General features: G+C 44.8%; 1 protein-coding gene and 1 pseudogene across 1 annotated transcript in view; one reads left to right on the top strand and one right to left on the bottom strand.

Annotated features, from left to right (window-relative positions):
• BLM (BLM RecQ like helicase) overlaps positions 1 to 15,130 on the bottom strand; it is a 106,201-nt gene extending 91,071 nt beyond the window's left edge. Inside the window, 1 exon segment of the mRNA XM_017855029.1 lies at positions 14,989 to 15,130. The gene's annotated coding sequence lies outside the window, so the exon portion shown is untranslated.
• Positions 416 to 1,063, top strand: LOC108517229 (rho-related GTP-binding protein RhoG-like; annotated as a pseudogene).
• Positions 15,131 to 15,776: the final 646 nt, after the last annotated feature.

Consider the following 15,776-nt stretch of genomic DNA (forward strand, 5'->3'; position numbering starts at 1 on the left):
GCTCAAGCCTGTAATCCCAGCACTTTGGGAGGCCGAGACGGGCGGATCACGAGGTCAGGAGATCGAGATCATCCTGGCGAACACAGTGAAACCCCGTCTCTACTAAAAAAAATACAAAAAACTAGCCGGGCGAGGTGGCGGGCGCCTGTAGTCCCAGCTACTTGGGAGGCTGAGGCAGGAGAATGGCGTAAACCCGGGAGGCGGAGCTTGCAGTGAGCTGAGATCCGGCCACTGCACTCCAGCCTGGGCGACAAAGCGAGACTCCGTCTCAACAAAAACAAAAACAAAACAAAAAAAAATTTACGAGTAAAAAATAATAGACATAGAATAGAGAGGATCAATAAACCAAGTTTGTTCTGTGAAAAGACATAAAAAGAAGAGATTGAGCTCGAGCCCGGAGTCGCTCGGGGAGGGCACCAGGTCACTGCAGCCAGAGTGGTCCAGAAGAGAGGGGAGGCACTACCTCCACTATAGCAACCGCACCCACGATGCAGAGCATCAAGTGCGTGGTGGTGGGTGATGGGGCTGTGGGCAAGACGTGCCTGCTCATCTGCTACACAACTAACGCTTTCCCCAAAGAGTACATCCCCACTGTGTTCGACAATTACAGCGCGCAGAGTGCAGTTGACGGGCGCACAGTGAACCTGAACATGTGGGACACTGCGGGCCAGGAGGAGTATGACCGCCGCCGCACTCTCCTACCCTCAGACCAACGTCTTCGTCATCTGTTTTCTCCATTGCCAGTCCGCCTTCCCATGAGAAGGTGTGGCACAAGTGGCTTCCAGAGGTGTGCCACCACTGCCCTGATGTACCCATCCTGCTGGTGGGTACCAAGAAGGACCTGAGAGCCCAGCCTTACACCCTACGGCGCCTCAAGGATCAGGGCCAGGCACCCATCACACCGCAGCAGGGCCAGGCACTGGTCAAGCAGATCCACGCTGTGCGCTACCTTGAATGCCCAGCCCTGCAACACGATGGTGTCAAGGAAGTGTTCGCCGAGGCTGTCTGGGCTGTGCTCAACCCCACGCCGATCAAGTGTGGGCGGTCCTGCGTCCTCTTGTGACCCTGGTACTTGGCTTGGAGGCTGCCCCTGCCCTCCCCACCAGTTGCACCTTGGTGCCTTGTCCACCCCAGCTGTGCCTTAAGGACTAATTCTGGCACCCCTTTCCAGGGGCTCCCTGAATGCTTTTTTCTCTGGCGCCTTTTCCCTTAAGGAGGCCTGCAGAGAAACGAGCCTTGGGGTCTGCCCCTCTCTGGTTGGGAACACTGGGAATTCTCATGAGCTCATCCAAGCCAAGGTTGGACCCCTCCCCAGAGGCCAACCCAGTCCCGCCTCCCATTTTCCGCTGCTGACCAGTTCATCCAGCTTTCCACACAGTTGTTGCTTGCCTATTGTGTTGCCTCCTCAGGTTAGGGGCTCTCAGCCATCTCTAACCTCTGTCCTGGCTGCTCTTGGAATTGCGCCCCAAGATGCTCTCTCCCTTCTCCAATGAGGGAGCCACAGAAGCCTGAGAAGGTGAATGTGCCCTAACCTGCTCCTCTGTGCCCAGGCCTTATGCATTTGCTGACTGACTCAGCCCCATGCTTCTGGGGCTTTTCCTACCCCATCAGCATCAATAAAACCTCCTGTCTCCAGTGGAAAAAAAAAAAAAAAAAGAAGAAGAGATTGAAAGATGAGATTTAACTACCCATGCCATAGACATTAAAAGATAACATTAGGCTGTTATGAACAACTTTGCATCAATAAATTTTAAAATTTAGATGAGATGGACACATTCCTTAAAATTAACTTATCAAAGCTCACTCAAAATGAACAGAAAACCTAATAGCCTTGTAGCCATTAAAGAAGTCCTATTGATGGTCAAAAATCCACCTACAAAGCATCAAGACCAGAGAGTGTCACAGGTGAGTTCTTCTGAGCACTGATGGCAGTAAAATACTCCAATTTTACATAAACGATTCCAAAATAGAGAAAGAAACAACTCCCCAACTCATTCTGTGAGGCCAACATAACTCTAATACTGAGTCCTGCAAGGACAGCCCATCAGTGAAAAATTCCAGGCTAATTCTTATTCATAAATGTAGATGCAAAAGTCCCAAACAATATGTTAGCAAACTAAATCTAGCCATGTATAAAATAAACCAAGAGCCACGGGCATGGTGACTCACACCTGTAATCCCAGCACTTTTGGAGGCCGAGGCAGGAGGATTGCTTGAGCTCAGGATTTTGAGACCAGACTGGGCAGTGTGATTAAATCTCATCTCTACAAAAATTTATAAAAATTAACTGGGCATGGTGACACTTGCCTATAGTCCCAGCTACTTGGGAGGCTGAGATGGGAGGATGACTTGGGAGATCGAAGCTGCAGTGAGCTGAAGTCATGCCACTGCACTCTAGCCTGGGTAACAGTGAGACCCTGTGTAAAAAGATAAATAAACAAATAAAATAAAAAATACCAAGACCAAGTTGTGTTATCTCAAAAATGACTCAGAAGTGGTTCAACATTTAAAAATCAATTAATATAACTCACCACAACATTAAAGCTGAACAATCATATCATTGTCTCAAGAAGTCCAGAATAAGCATATGATAAGATCAAACATCCATTCACAGTGAAATCTATTCACAATGAAAACTCTTATCATGCCGGGTGTGGTGGCTCACACCTGTAATCCCAGCACTTTGGGAGGCTGAGACGGGCAAATCACGAGATCAGGAGTTTGAGACCAGTCTGGCCAATATGGTGAAACCCCGTCTCTACCTAAAATACAAAAATTAGCTGGGCGCGGTGGCGCAGCCTCTAGTCTTAGCTACTTGGGAGGCTGAGACAGGAGAATCACCTGAACCCAGGAGGCGGAGGTTGCAGTGGGCCGAGATTGCGCCACTGCACTCCAGCCTGGGTGACAGAGCAAGACTCCATCTCAAAAAAAACCACAAAAAACAAAAAAAAACCACAACTCTTATCAAACAGGAATAGAAAGGAACTTCTACAACCTCACAGAGAGAATACAGTAAGGTGAAATTTAGGAAGCTTTTCTTTTTAGATCAAGAACAATTCCAGAATGCCACTATTACCACTTTTACCTGATATACACTGGAAGTACAAGCCGGAGCAGTAGAGCATGAACAATAAATAAAAGGCGTGTTAACTGGAAAGATGTAAAATCATTAATATTCACAAAGGCTATAATTTTGTGTGTGGAACATCTAAAAGACTCTTCAGATTAAATTATTAAAATTCTTGGCCAGAAGCGGTGGCTCAAGCCTATAATCCCAGCACTTTGGGAGGCCAAGGTGGGTGGATCATGAGGTCAGTAGTTCGAGATAAGCCTGGTCACATAGTGAAACCCCATCTCTACTAAAAACACATACACACACAAAAAATTAGGTGGGCATGATGGAGCGTGCCTGTAGTCCCAGCTACTTGGGAGGTTGAGGCAGGAGAATCGCTTGAACCCAGGAGGCGGAAGTTGCAGTGAGCCAAGATAATGTCACTGCACTCCAGCCTGGGCGATACAGCAAGATTCTGTCTCAAAAAAAAAAAAAAAAAAAAAAAAATCTTAAGTGAGTGCAGGAGGTAGAATAATGTGACCACCACCACTATCCCTGTCTCCCACACCCATCCAAAGATGTCTATATCCTGATCCTTGGATGTTGTGAATATGCTTGGTTACATGACAAAGGTGAATTACTGTCATATGGAATTAAGACTGCTAATAAGCTGACCTTAAAATAGTAAGATTAGGGCCGGGCGTGGTGGCTCACGCCTGTAATCCCAGCACTTTGGGAGGCCGAGACGGGCAGATCACGAGGTCAGGAGATCGAGACCATCCTGGCTAACATGGTGAAACCCCGTCTCTACTAAAAAAATACAAAAAACTAGCCGGGCATGATGGCGGCGCCTGTAGTCCCAGCTACCCGGGAGGCTGAGGCAGAAGAATGGCGTGAACCCGGGAGGCGGAGCTTACAGTGAGCTGAGATCCAGCCACTGCACTCCAGCCTGGGTGACAGAGCGTGACTCCGTCTCCAAAAAAAAAAAAAAAAAAAAAAAGGAAGATTATCCTGGACTAACCAGATGGACCCAATGTAATCACAAGTGTCTTTTTAAGTGGAAGACGAAATAAGATGACAGACCAGAAAGATGGCAACTTGAGGAGGACTCAAAGTTGCTGGCTTTGATAATGGAGGAGGAAAGCCAGGAGTCAAGGAATATGAATAGTCTCTAAAAGCTGAAAAGGGGAAGGAAATGGATTCTGCCCTTGAGCCTCCAGAAAGGAACTCAGCCTGCCAACACCTTGACTTTAGCCCAATGAAACCCATTCAGACTTCTGAACTACACAACTGTAAGATAATAAATCTATGTTGTTGTTTTTATTTATTTTATTTATTTATTTTGAAACTGAGTTTCACTCTTGTTGCCCAGGCTGGAGTACAGTGGCACGATCTCGGCAAACTGCAACCTCCGTCTCCTGTGCTCAAGTGATTCTCCTGCATCAGCCTCCTGAATAGCTGGGATTACAAGCACACACCACCATGTCTGGGTAATTTTTGTATTTTTAGTAGGGATGGAGTTTCGCCATGTTGGCCAGGCTGGTCTCAAACTCCTGACCTCAGGGGATCTGCCTGCCTCAGCCTCTCAAAGTGCTGGGATTACAGGCATGAGCCACCTTGTGTTGTTATTTTTAAACAGAGACGGGGACTCACTGTGTTGCCCAGGCCAGTCTCGAATTTCTGGGCTCCGGTGATACTCCCACCTGGGCCTCCCAAAGTGCTGGGATTACAGGCATGAGCCAATGTTCCCAGCCTCTGTGTTGTTTTAAGCCACTAAGTTTACGGTAATTTATCACAGCAGCTATAGAAAATACAGTGAGTTTAGGAAGACTGCTGGAGACAAGGTCAACATACAAAAATAAATTGTTTTTCTATAACACCAATAAACAAAAAATAAAATGTCAGAAAAGTTATTTATGATGACATCAAAAATTTAAATACCCAGCCGGGTGTGGTGGCTCATGCCTGTAATCTCAGCACTTTGGGAGGCCAAGGTGGGTGGATCATTTGAGGTCAGGAGTTTGAGATCAGCCTGGCCAACATGGTAAACCCCGTCTCTACTAAAAACACAAAAATTAGCTGAGCGTGGTGGCAGTAGTGGCACGTGCCTGTAATCCCAGCTGCTCTGAGCCTGGAAGGCAGGGGTTGCGGTGAGCTGAGATCACACCACTGCACTTCAGTCGGGGCGACAAAGTGAGACACTGTCTGAAAAAAAAAAAATTTTTTTTTAAATATTATATAGCCAAAAATACATCTAACAAATTATGTCCATGATATCTATTCAGAAAATTGGGCTGGGCACAGTGGCTCATGCCTATAATCCCAGCACTTTGGGAGGCCAAAGTGGGAGGATCACTTGAGTCCAGGAGTTTGAGAGCAGCCTGGGCAACACAGCAAAACCCTGTCTCTACAAAAATACAAAAATGTGTTGGTCATGGTGGCACGTGCCTATGGCCCTAGCTACTTAGGAGGCTGAGGTGGAAGGATCACCTGAGCTCAGGATGTCGAGGCTCCAGTAAGCTATGATTGCACCACTTACCCTAGCCTAGGAGAGAGAGCAAGACCCTGTCTCAAAAAAAGAAAAGAAAATTGTAAGTTGTTAAGAGGAGTCAAGGAGGGAGGAAACAATCATATGAACCATATTCACACTGGAAGACAATATTGAGATGCTAATTCTCCCCAAATTCATCTATAACTTAATGCATTTCTAATCCAAATTCCAGCTTTTTTTTTTCTAGAGGAAGTTAATAGCTAAGTTCAATACTTTGCTAGAAGAACTCATGGGACTCAGCGTACAGTTGTACTCACAGCTAACATTTATTATATCATAAACACTTTAAGGATACACAGCCAGATCAGCAAGGGAAAAAAAACACCTCAGGTAGTGTCTGTAGGAATTCATGTGCAGGCTTCTCATGCTCTCCAACTCCTGAGAAAGTGCACGCTCTCTCAGTGAAAATGCAGCTATGCATGTGCACTGTTTCTGCCCCAAAGAAGCTGCATAGAGACTCCAAATCTAGGGGTTTTATTGAGGGCTGGTCACTTAGGCACCTTCCTCCCACCAAAATTTCAGACTCCCATAAGGAAAACAGGTATTAGCGGCTACAGTGGGCAAAACAACCTGATCAGTGTAGGAAAGGTTTCCAAAGCCAAGTTCCCAGACACAGCCAGGGACCAATTGTGCAAGCAGGCTTTTCTGAAGGTACCAGTTTCAGGCCTACTATATTAGCTCATTCATGTACAAGTTATGTCTATGAAATATAACATACAACAATTCACAATAAAAGATGTTAAAAAAAAAAAATAGTGCAAATCAAAAACACAATTAGGGCCAGGCACAGTGGCTCATGCGTTGAATCCTAGCACTTTAGGAGGCTGAGGCAGGAGGACTGCTTGAGACCAGGAGTTCAGGACCAGCCTGGGCAACACAGCAAGATTCCATCTCTACAAAAAATTTTAGAAATTAAGAAAACAAAAAACAAACAAACAAAAAAACCACAATGAAGTCTCATCCTACCCCAGTTAAGATAGCTATTATCAAAAAGACAGAAAATAACAAATGCTGCTGAGGATGCAGAGAAAAGAGAACTCTTACACTTCCACTGCTGGTGGCAATATAAACTAGTACAGCCACTATGGAGAATAGTATGGAAGTTCCTCAAATAACTACAAATAGACCTACCATATGACCCAGCGATCCCACTACTGAGCACTTATCCAAAGGAAAAGATATCAGCATATCAAAGAGACATTTGCACCCCCATGCTTACTGCAGCACTATTCACAATAGCCAAGATATGGAATCAACCAAGGTGTTCAACAAGCGATGAATGAATTAAAAAAAAAAATAGTACATATACACAACAGAATACTATTCAGCCATAAAAAAGAATAAAATCCTGTTATTCACAGCAACATGGAACCTGAAGACATTATGTTAGGTGGAATAAAGAACAGAAAGTTAAACACCACATGTTCTCACTCATATATGGAACCTAAAAATTGTTGCTCTCATAGAAGTAAAACGTAGAACAGAAGGCACTAGAGGTTGGGAAGGGTAGAGGGAAAGGCGTAGGGGGAGACTTGTTAAAGAATACAAAATTGGTTGGGTGTGGTGGCTCATGTCTGTAATTCCAGCACTTTGGGAGGCCGAGGTGGGTGGATGATCTGAAGTCAGGAGTTCGAGATCAGCCTGACCAACATGGAGAAACCCTGTCTCTACTAAAAACGCAAAATTAGCCAGGGGTGGTGGCACATGCCTATAATCCCAGCTACTTGGGAGGCTGAGGCAGGAGAACTGCTTGAACCCAGGAGGCAGAGGTTGCAGTGAGCCGAGAACACACCATTGCACTCCAGTCTGGGCAACAAGAGTGAAACTCCGTCTCAAAAAAAAAAAAAAAAAAAAAATTACAGCTAGATGGGAAGAGTAAGTTCTGGTGTTCTGTAGCACTACAGGATGACAGTTAACAATAATGTACTATACAGTTTCAAATAGCTAGGAGGAGGATATTGAATACTCCTAACACAAAGAAATGATAAATGTTTTAAGATGACAGATATGCTAATTACCCTGATCTGATCATTATACAGTATATGTATCAAAATATCACTATGAACCTCATAAATTGTTGGGGTACAATTATGTCAATTTAAAGAAATGTAAAAATGAAAAAAATCATTGACTAAAATTATGTTAAATCCATTTAAAAGCCAAAGTAGAAGATATTTGCTATACATGTGTATGTATGTACATATAAAAATGTAGATAACTATATATAAATGTTTATACATACATAAAACAAAGACAACTCAATAGAGAAGACAGAAAACTTAAAAAGGGACTGTAAAAAAGAGGAAATAGCCCATAAACACATCAAGGTACTCATCTTCACTAACAATCAGAGAAATTAGTTACCAGAAAAATACTACTATACGTGAATATACCAGATTGGAAAATAAAAATATATATATAATATAAAGCATTAGCCAGCATGAAGAGCAACGGAAAATCTAATACACTGGTGGGAGTGCAAGCACTTTTGAAAACAATTTAGTATTACATAGTAAGGTAAAACATACACACTTTTTGACCTATCAGTTTGTAATTAAATCAATAAAAACTTCCCCTGGGGCCGGGCATGGTGGCCTTCGCCTGTAATCCCAGCACTTAGGGAGGCCGAGGCAGGGAGATCACCTGAGGTCAGGAGTTCGAAACCATCCTGGCCAACATGGCAAAACCCTATCTCTACTAAAAATACAAAAATTAGCCAGGCATGATGGTGCACGCCTATAATCCCAGCTACTCAGGAAGCTGAGACATGAGAATCTCTTGAACCCAGCAGGTAGAGGTTGCAGCGAGCCAAGATCATACCACTGCACTCCAGCCTGGGTGACAGTGAGACTCCTCCTCAAAAAACAAAACAAAACTTCCTCTGGGGAGGACAAAGGGGCTGGGGAGTGACTTAATCACCAATGGCCAATTATTTAATCAGTCATGTCTAGGTAAGGAGGCCTACATAAAAATCCAGAAGGATAGGGCTTAGGGAGCTTCTGGGGTGGTGAGAACATGTAGAGATGGTGGGAGGCTGGCGTGCCTGGAGAGGGCATGGAAGTGCCACACCCCTTCCCACATACCTTGTCCTATGTATTTCTTGCAGCTGGCTGCTTCTGAGTTGTTTATAATAAGCTGATAATCTAGTAAGGAAACTGTTCTGTGAGCTGAATGTGGAGGACTTACCACTTGTGATTGTAGTGTGAAGTAGGGGGTCTGGAATGGGGGTGGACAGGGAGGAGTTAACATATGGGGTCTGCACTAACTCCTGGCAGTTAGGGTCAGAACTGAGCTAAATGTAGGACACCCAGTGTCTGCTAAAGAACTGAACTATTGTGGGGAAAAAAACACCACACATTTGGTGACAGAAGTGAAGAATTATTATATGGGTACAGAGTACAGAGGAAATGGAGTTTTCTTTACAGTGGTATACACATAAAACGAAATATTCAGCCTTTAAAAAGAAACAAATCGACTAGATGCAGTGGCTCATGCTTGAATCCCAGCACTTTGGGAGGCCAAGGCAGGAGTATTGCTTGAGCCCAGGAGTTCAAGACCAGCCTAGGCAATATAGCGAGACCCAGAATCTACAAAAAACAAAAAAGTTAGCCAGGCATGGTGGTGCACTCCTGTAGTCTCACCTTCTTGGGAGGCTGAGGCAGAAGGATCACCTGAGCCCAGGAGTTCAAGGCTGCAGTGAGCTATGATCATTCTACTGCACTCCAGCCGGTACAGCTGAGCAAGACCCTGTCTGAAAAAATAATAAAATACAATTAAATTAAATAATAAATTAAAAAAAAAAACCTGCAACATGAAATGACACAGATGGACCTTGAAGCCATTATGCAAAGTGAAATAAGCCAGTCACAGGACAAATACTGCAAGATTCCACTGCAATGAGGTATCTAAAATAGGCAAACTCATAGAAGCAAGGAGGGCCACAGTGGTCACCAGGGTAGGGGCTTTCAGGAAATGGGAAGTTGTTAATCAAAAAGTATAGTTTCAGTAATGCATTCTAGAGATCTGCCATACAACATTGTGGCTATGTGGTACTGTACATGTAAAACTCTGTTAAGAGGTTAAGGAAAACAATTAAAAAAAAAATTTTTTTAGAGACAAGGTATCGCTCTGTCACCCAGGCTAGAGTGCAGTGACAAAACTATAGTTCACTGCAGCCTCAAACTCCTAGGCTCAAGTGATCCTCCTGCCTCAGCCTCTGGAGAATCTGGAACTACAGGTGCATGCCATCATGCTCGACAAATTTTTTTAAATTTTTTGTAGAGATAAGTCTCCCATCGTTGCCAGGCTGGTCTTGAACTCCCGGCCTCAAGAGATCTTTCTTCCTCAGCCTCCCAAAGTGCTGGGATTACAGAAGTGAGCTACCATTCCAGCCAAAATTACTATTAAAAAAAAAAGAAAGAAAAACTTTATCTACAACATGGAAGAATCTCACAAACATAACGATGCAAACTAGAAAGGCTCAGTAGAATACATATAGTATCATCCCATTTATAGAGCTCAAAATCATGCAAAACTGAACTGTATTATTTACAGATGCATAGATCAGGGCAAACTACGAAGACAAGAAAAGCACTATCATAAAAATTGGGACAACAGGGCCCAGCGCGGTGGCTCATGCCTATAATCCCACTACTTTGGGAGGCTGAGGCAGGCGGATTACCAGAGGTCAGGAGTTTGAGACCAGCCTGGCCAATATGGCGTAACCCCGTCTCTACTAAAAACAGAAAAAATTAGCTGGGTATGGTGGTAGGCGCCTGTAATCCAAGCTACTCAGGAGGCTGAGGCAGAAGAATCGCTGGAACCCAGGAGGCGAAGGTTGCAGTGAGCCAAGATCATGCCACTGCACTCCAGCCTGGGCAACAAGAGCAAAACTCCATCTCAAAATAAATAAATAAATAATTGGGACAATAGTTATCCCTAACATAGAGAGGAGGTATGAAGAGAAAGATACACTTCTGGGGTCCTGGGATCCTGGTAATACTCTATTTCTTTCTTGATCTGGATGATGATTATGTGTAACTATAATTTTATACTGAGTCTTCACGTTTACTATGGATACAATATAATTTTTATGCATAACTAAACTTCATAATTTCTTTGTAACTATTCTTTAAATTATGTAAGGTTTTTTTTTTTTGAGATGGAATCTGGCTCTGTCACTCAGGCTGGAGTGCAGTGGCTGGGTCTCAGCTCACTGCAAGCTCCGCCTCCCGGGTTCCTGCCATTCTCTTGCCTCAGCCTCCCTAGTAGCTGGGACTACGTGAAGCACAGACATAGAAGTGATCTTCTCACACGCGTGGCTCGCCACCTTTGTGCTCGGACGAGAAGCTTCAAGAATCTAATTTATAGGGTATTTTTTTTAGTAGAGAGGGGTTTCCACTGGGTTAGCAGGCAGAGATACAATTGTTGTCTTCGGTGAGATCTGCCTGACCAGACATGATCACAATACCATCACTGCGGGTCTCATAGTACATGCCAACCTCATGTGCTGGGATGCTCTGACATGGGTGCGCTTCAGTAAGTCCAGCTCGGGCGCCAGAGGCGATGTTTTTAATTTTTTTGAGACAGAGTCTCACTCTGTTGCCCAGGCTGGAGTGCAATGGCATGATCGTGATCTAGGCTCACTGCAACCTCCGCTGCCCAGGTTCAAACGGTTCTTGTGCCTCTGCCTCCCGAGTAGCTGGGATTACAAACATGGGCCACCATGGCCAGCTAATTTTTGTATTTTAGTAGAGATGGGGGTTTCACCATGTTGGCCAGGCTGGTCTCGAACTCCTGCCCTTAAGTGATCCACCTGCCTCAGCCTCCTGAAGTGCTGGGATTACAGGTGTGAGCCACTTTAACTCTTGGTTTCCGGCCAAATTATGTATATTTTTACAAATGTATCTTGGTCTCATAATAAATTTTTTTTTTTTTTTTTTAAATGGAGTCTCGCTCTGTCACCAGGCTGGAGTACAGTGGTGCAATCTCGGCTCACTGCAATCTCTTCCTCCTGGGTTCAAGTGATTATCCTGTCTCAGCCTCCCGAGTAGCTGGGATTACAGGTGTGTGCCCCCATGCTCAGCTGACTTTTACATTTTTAGTAGAGATGGGGTTTCACCATGTTGGCCACACTGGGCTTGAACTCCTGACCTCATAATCCGCCTGCCTAGGCCTCCCAAAGTGCTGGGATTACAGGCGTGAGCCACCGCCCGGCCAATAAATATATATAAAAAAAAAAATTAGGCTGGGCACAGTGGCTCATGCCTGTAATCCCAGCACTTTGGGAGGCCGAGACGGGTGGATCACGAGGTCTAGAGATCGAGACCATCCTGACTAATACGGTGAAACCCTGTCTCTACTAAAAAATACAAAAAAAACTAGCTGGGGGAGGTGGCCGGCACCTGTAGTCCCAGCTACTCAGGAGGCTGAGGCGGGAGAATGGCGTAAACCCGGGAGGCGGAGCTTGCAGTGAGCTGAGATCAGGCCACTGCACTCCAGCCTGGGTGACAGAGCAAGACTCCGTCTCAAAAAAAAAAAAAGAATATCCAGTTCCACTGAACAAATGTTCAGGCAATATAAACACAACAGCTCACCAGAATATATATACACTAAGTAAACTTATGAAAAAATTGTCAAATTTTTCTAATAATTAATAACATGGAGCATCATTTCATACCTATTAAGCCAAAGAGAGAGGAATATTGCAAAAATTTATAAGATAAATGACAAGCATGAAGACTGATCCGTTAAAAGAAATAATTTGTTCAGATTTTTATTTTACTTTTTGGTAGACATGGAGTTTTGCCATGTTGCCCAGGCTGGTCTTGAACTCCCGGGCTCAAGCAATCCCCTACCTTGGCTTCCCAAAGTGCTGGGATCATAGGCATGAGCTACCGCACCCAGCCAAGAAATGATTTAATATTGAAAAAAGCAGACCAGGCGTGGTGGCTCACACCTGTAATCCCAGCACTTTGAGAGGCCAACGTGGGCAAACTGCTTGCGCCTATGAGTTCGAGATCAGCCTGGACAACATGGCGAAACCCTATCTCTACAAAAAATCAAAAGCCCATCTCTACAACAAATACAAAAATTAGCCAGGCGTGGTGGTACACCCCTGTACTCCCAGCTGGGGTGAGAGGATCACTTGAGCCCGGGAGGTTAGAGCTGCAGTGAGCCCTGTCTTAAAAAAAAAGAAAAGAAAAGAAAAAAGAAATTCCTCAAGTGTCAGGTTAAAAAAGAAAGAAAAAGGAAAAACACTAAGTTATGAATACATTAAGGCTATAGCTACCTAAGAAATCTGTACAGCTAAATCTGTATAACTAATTTTATAGCTGAAATTTGGAAAGGACTCATGGAAAATAAAAGTAGTTCAAGTGTTTGAAACAGTATTATGACTGGACTATTTTTCTTGACATTGAGAATATGTTTCAATAAAATACAGGAATTTTTAAACAAAGTAAACTCAATAGTTTCCTGTCATTCCAGAGAACAAAGTCCGTATGTCATAACTCCAAGAACTTTCATTCTCGGTCTTCGACTTGTCTTTTTCATTCATTTAACATCTACAGTGACTACTCTGTGCCAGCCATCATGGTAGGCACTGAGGTACAGAGATGGGCAAGTCATTATTACTGCCTTCAAGGAGCTTATAGACCAGCAGAAAATAGACATGTCAACAAATAATTACAAAGCAATGAGATAAGTCCGACAATCAAGTCTTTTCTTAAAAGACTGGCTTCCCAGATTAAGGAAAAACAGACAAAGATAGAGAAGCTTTTCAAAGAACACTGAATTGGATCTTGAAGGACAAGTGGAACTTTACAGACAGGACTGAGGTTGTGAAGAAGAGTAGTCTATGAGTGGTACAAAGGCTGAGGTAGAATAGTATGTGTTAGAGAAACAGAATGCTCAAAAGCCTCAGGTATCATACTAAGGAGTTTAGATTTTTATCCTACAGGTAATGGAGACCCTCACGGCCTTTCAGCACTGAAGTCCTAGGATTATTCTACGATTATCTTGGACCTCTTTTATTCTATCCATTTTTTGTCTTAGAAAAAAATATGTAAATTAAAAGATATATATATCTTTTAATTTTTAATATTTCTTACATGAAGATACAGAAAATAGAATTACACCCATGTACCCACTAACCAAATTTAAAAAGTTAAATTGGGCCCTATTCCCTCTCTTTTAAAGGCATAAAACATTTCAGAATGATTGACGAAGTCTCACTCTGTCACCCAGGCTGGAGTGCAGTGGTGCAATTTTGGCTAACTGCAGCCTCCTGGGTTCAAGCGATTCTCGTGCCTCAGCCTCCGCAGTAGCTAGAACCACAGGCGCACACCACCACGCCCAGATAATTTTTGTATTTACTGCAGAGAGGGGGCTTCATCATGTTGGTCAGGCAAGTCACTAATACCTGGCCTCAGGTGATCCGCCTGCCTGTCTCCCAAAGTGCTGGGATTATGGAGAAAGCCTGATGTTGTGGGATATGCTTTAAAATCAGGCGCTCTTAGTTCAAATTCTGTATCTCTAGCACTCAATCGCCAAATGCTCTTTCTGTACAGAGACAAGCTCTTTATGCTTCAGATTTTCCATGTCTAAAATGAGGACAATTTCATCCGCTTCTCTGGGTAATAATAACAGAACCCTTACTGTGTACTATGTAACAGGTAGTCTTCCAAGCATTTATTATTGCATACATTAAGTCGTTTAATCCTAACAAAAACGCCAGGAAGTGGAAGAGACCATTTCCCCCATATGATAGACGAAAACCAAGACACTTAGTGTTTCAGTAACGTGCAGTAGACACAGCTAAACGTGAAGGGGCTAGAATTCGAACCCAAGCAATCTGATGCAGTATTCCTATTCACTTCGTTTTGCTGGGATATCGTGAAGCTACAGTTGTAAGATCATGGGTGCCAGGAACACGGCACACAGTAGACACTCAAAAACAAGAGTAGCCCAGCTCGTGATTATGGAAGGCCATAGAAAAAGTACAAAGTGTTTTCGTTGTTCCTCAGGAAGGACACGGAGGTAATAGTGCCAGAGGTCTGGGCTGGGATTACCCCGTGCGGAGCATCATGTTAGGCACTGGAGTACATGGGCAAGAACATGCCGGGTCCTAGCCCATGCTCGGCCTCTGACGCCCCGGGAGACCTTGGCAGAGTTCGCCCCTGCCCCGGGCCTCTATTTTCCCATCAGGAACGTATTATGTATCTGCTGTCCTCCCAGGATGTTCGCAAGACTAGTTGACTCAGCGGGGCGAGGCGAACCAGTGCAGGAAACGGAAGAACTCGTGCGGCCTCCAGCTCCGGGCTGGACCGCCAGAGCAGGGCTAGGTCACCGCTGACCGACCCGTAGTTACGCGCGCGGCACTCACCTCGCACGCAGACTCCTAGCGGGCGGAACCAGGATCCAAACTCCCCGCGGCACGACCACGGCTGCCGCGCAGATATCTCGCTCACTTCGCGCCGGAAGCCTGCCTATTCCGATTGGCTGCTTTCTGGGGAAACCGACCAATACTGTCGTACTCCCACATCTGCTCCCGCCCCTCAGGCTGCCGTGCGGCGCTGGGAGGGGCACGTATCTCCAAACCCCAATCAGAGTCCGAACGGGAGGGTCAGGTGACTACGGTTACATCCCGGCCTTCCGGCGCTAGTTGGGTCTTTGTTTTTGGTGTTTTAGAGTCAGTGAAGGCTTTAAAGGAAGTAGGAAGCTAGAACCCGGCTGTGGCGGGGTTAAAAAGCTCGGGCGTCTGAGAGCTGAGACTTGCCAGTTCCCACAGGCCAAGCCAGGCGTCTTCACCCCAGTCTCTTGGTTCCGACTGTGTGTCTCTGCGAGGTTTTGGCGGTCTTGCCTGTCCATCCCCGTAATAATGCTGGTCTCTTCACCCGTACCCCTCTACACGAGCAGGTGCAAATTGTCATTGAACTGGGAAAGGGGGCGCACACTCAGATGCCTCCAGGGACACTTGAGAAGCCATGCTTCTGTTTCAGCCTATTGCTGACACGCGGGAATGTGGGCCCTGTGGTGCCAGATCTTTCTTTCCTTTCTTCCTCTCGTCTCCCCTCTTTACTTCCTTCTCTCCTTCCCTCCCGCCCTCCCTCCTCTTTGTGTGTGTGGTAAAATGTATCTAACATAAAATTCACCATTTTTAAGTGTACAGTT

The sequence above is a fragment of the Rhinopithecus bieti genome, unplaced genomic scaffold (assembly GCF_001698545.2).
Source record: "Rhinopithecus bieti isolate Rb0 unplaced genomic scaffold, ASM169854v2 scaffold_39857, whole genome shotgun sequence".
In the NCBI taxonomy this organism is placed as follows: Eukaryota; Metazoa; Chordata; class Mammalia; order Primates; family Cercopithecidae; genus Rhinopithecus; species Rhinopithecus bieti.